This window comes from Copadichromis virginalis, linkage group LG6, assembly GCF_057382275.1.
Source record: "Copadichromis virginalis isolate Kocher_CV1m ecotype Utaka linkage group LG6, C_Virginalis_male_GT1.1, whole genome shotgun sequence".
Lineage (NCBI taxonomy): Eukaryota > Metazoa > Chordata > Actinopteri > Cichliformes > Cichlidae > Copadichromis > Copadichromis virginalis.
In genome coordinates this window covers 3,181,675-3,185,265 of record NC_140623.1, presented here as the reverse complement: position 1 = coordinate 3,185,265, position 3,591 = coordinate 3,181,675, and the positions used below count along the sequence as shown (strand labels likewise).

Below are 3,591 nucleotides of genomic sequence, written 5' to 3'. Positions count from 1 at the left end.
GGACAAAGCTGGACTGAAAGACAGCACAGAGGCACTAATCATGGCAGCACAAGAACAAGCTCTGAGCACAAGATCCATAGAGGCTGGGGTCTATCACACCAGGCAAGACCCCAGGTGCAGGCTGTGTAAAGATGCCCCAGAGACAATCCAGCACATAACAGCAGGGTGCAAGATGCTAGCAGGCAAGGCATACATGGAACGCCATAACCAAGTGGCCGGCATAGTGTACAGGAACATCTGTGCCGAGTATAACCTGGAAGTCCCGAGGTCAAAATGGGAGATGCCCCCAAGGGTGGTGGAGAATGACCGAGCTAAGATCCTGTGGGACTTCCAGATACAGACGGACAAAATGGTGGTGGCTAACCAACCGGACATAGTGGTGGTAGACAAACAGAAGAAGACGGCCGTAGTGATCGATGTAGCAGTTCCGAATGACAGCAACATCAGGAAGAAGGAACACGAGAAGCTGGAGAAATACCAAGGGCTCAGAGAAGAGCTCGAGAGGATGTGGAGGGTGAAGGTAACGGTGGTCCCCGTGGTAATCGGAGCACTAGGTGCGGTGACTCCCAAGCTAGGCGAGTGGCTCCAGCAGATCCCGGGAACAACATCGGAGATCTCTGTCCAGAAGAGCGCAGTCCTGGGAACAGCTAAGATACTGCGCAGGACCCTCAAGCTCCCAGGCCTCTGGTAGAGGACCCGAGCTTGAAGGATAAACCGCCCGCAGGGGCGTGCTGGGTGTGTATATCTCAAGCTATGTCTGGACAAAAGATCCTCTGGGAACAAGAGGGGAAATGTGTGTGCATTGCACAAGCTTATGTTTGAGGCCGGGGACCTTTTTCAGTAGTTTGGCCCCGTCAAGTTCCAAAAAAAGTTTTTGAAAAGTTCTTCAGCTCCTTCAGATATTCGAGGTTGAGGGCATATATCAGTCCCATCAGCAGTACACATGCCTTTGTTCGGCTTCCACATCCCTCCATCACTTGGTTTCCCTCAATCACAATGGACACATCTGATGGATCCTCCTCAGCCATGATGTTGTGGATCACGATCACCTTCATCTTATTGTCTGTGTAATCCTCACATTCCTACGTGTTAAAAAGAAAGAAACAAAAAGCATACACATGTTTTCTTTTATTTTATTTAAGATGCTTTTTCAATATATTTCAGTTTATCTAAAAAGGGGAGCGGACAGAAGATGAATGGAGAAGGGGAGAACAGGGGATAGGAGAGGACAGGAGAGAAGAACATTAGGATCCCTTGAGTTAATAAGTAATCTGTTATTAATATGACATACCTGGCAGTCATGTAAAAGATCTTCTTGTCTTTCCCCGAGGCAGCTAATGAGGCAGCAGATAAGGAGGTGCCTTTTCTTCTAAATGCTTTGTGTCTGTAGGAAGATACAATTTAGTGAAGAGACTAAGTCAAGTGATTTACTTACATTAAGACTGAATTAAAAACAAAAACGTGGCTGCTGATGTCTATCTCCAGCTTTCAACAGGTGAGAGGCTGGGTACACCCTGGAAAGTCAATCACAAGGCAACATAGAGACAGACAGGATAAACAACCATGCACACACACACTCAAACCTAAGGACAATTTGGAGAGACCAATTTACCTAACAGTCCTGTTTTCTGACTGTGGGAGGAAGCCGGAATACCTGGGGGGAACCCACACATGCACAGGGAGAACATGCAAACCCCATGCATAAAGACCCTGGGCCAGGATTCGAACCCAGGACCTTCTTGCTACCCACTGCAGCCCTCCATAATTACATATTTGTGAAAAAAGTCAAATAACATACATCATTCAAAGTGTCCAGCAGAGGTCTTATCTCGGAACCAACAGCTCCTCCTTTGGCACCCATAAGCTGCAAAAGACCTGGTGTGTACTCATCAAGTTTCAGCATGAATGTCTCCACCAACGAAACTGGTGATGCGTCTGAACTCTTCGATGATCTAAGAAGTAAGGGGACAAAAAAAATGAAATTTTAAATGCCAGACCAGATCTCATAGTTATAACATGAATGTTTTTTTTATTTATCTGTTTTCCTCCTGAAAAATCTCCCTATAGCTGGAGTTCATGATGCTGCTGTGTCCCATTGTTTCCACGCAGTGCGCTCATCTGAGCGGATAATGAAGCAGATACGCGAGCAAAACTGTATCTGCATGACAGAACAAGCGACTACTGCTGCGCACATTTTTAAATACAAGCAAGCATGCTTCAGAGCTTTTCAGAAAGTTCTGGTGCTGCTAAAACAAAGCCGCCAGTTACAGCTGGGAGAAAGCTTTCTGTGAGCTCTCCGCGATGATGAGGAGCTACAGATCAATGGGGAGAGGCAGACAGAAGCAACAGCTGATGTTTAAGAGTTTAAAACACGACTGTTGGGAATGATCTGCCCAATGTTCATAGAATCTCAAAGACATACAGGATTTAAGTTTGTTTACCTGTTTTATGTGTTGACCCAGAAGCAGAGCCACCACAACTTAAGGATTGCCCCTCTCATTTCTCAAAAAAAATCGTCTGACGTCCATTTTCTTTTCCATCAAGGCAGGAAAGTAGTTTGCAAAGACTGTGATTCAACTTCATGGGCTTCATCCTCCTGGGGACGCATTTGTAGACCAATTACTCCACAGCGACGCGCCGAAGGCTGTCCAAATTCGTAGACTCCTCAAAATGTAGCCGACAAATGCGTCCTTCTTTTCTTCAAATTTTAAGGATTGGTTGGGTGTGTCCTTCGTGGCCCACCATATCCCAAGATTCATGGCGCGGCCCAGCCAAACTCCAGTTTCCGGCAATGGCGGCCGCTACTAAGTTTTAAAATTACTCTTTCTGGGTCACAAAATAAACTGTTAACATGTTTTCAGGCGAGAATGTGGGTGTGTAAACTGCAACTATCTGCTCCGTTTATCGAGACATCGCATATTTGCAAAAGTGCTTCGACGTATTCGGAGACGTCTGTTACCCACCAGCTCGATAGATAGCCGAGAGCTCGAGGGTTACTAGAGCCGCCGAGAACGGCACAATCCCAGCACATCATTTTCAGATCACCGCGGTCTTTCGCTACTCTGGTTAAACATAGGTTTATATCCGGCCTACCTAAGCATCTGGCATCCTTGTACAAACGTGGCAGCCCTACTGTTGGGACTGAATGCCCATCCCTAAACCTACTTGTTTAAACTGGATTACTAGCTTTAATACAGATTTTACTTACTGTCATATCATGGGTTTTTTTGTTTTTTTTAATTTGTTGTTCGTGGTTGTATTTTGCTGGTTTCTGTATTTTAATTTATTAGAATCTATTTTAATCTACTGTTTTGTCTTTTTCTCTTTGTAAGGTGACCTTGGGTTTTAGAAAGGCGCCATGAAATAAAATGTATTATTACATTATTATTATTATTAAGCTTCTATACCTCTAGTAACATCTGCTGTCTTTTTGCTCAGGTCACTGTTAAAAAACACAAGAAGAAGAAAAACAGTGTCAATGAGACTTCTATCAGGATAAATAAATGACATGATAACTAGCAAACCTTCAATATATGTTCTTATTTTCGTCTTACTTTTATCAACAAATTAAGACAAGAAATTTAACTCTGT

At 44.3% G+C, this 3,591-nt stretch overlaps 1 pseudogene across 1 annotated transcript; it reads right to left on the bottom strand.

Moving 5' to 3' along the window:
- Positions 1-409: 409 nt before the first annotated feature.
- Positions 410-3,214, bottom strand: LOC146706939 (uncharacterized; annotated as a pseudogene). Its single transcript, XR_014921003.1, has 4 exons — positions 3,209-3,214; positions 1,799-1,952; positions 1,292-1,384; positions 410-1,082 (listed from the first exon to the last, which is right to left on the bottom strand). The product of XR_014921003.1 is annotated as an uncharacterized LOC146706939 (transcript).
- Positions 3,215-3,591: the final 377 nt, after the last annotated feature.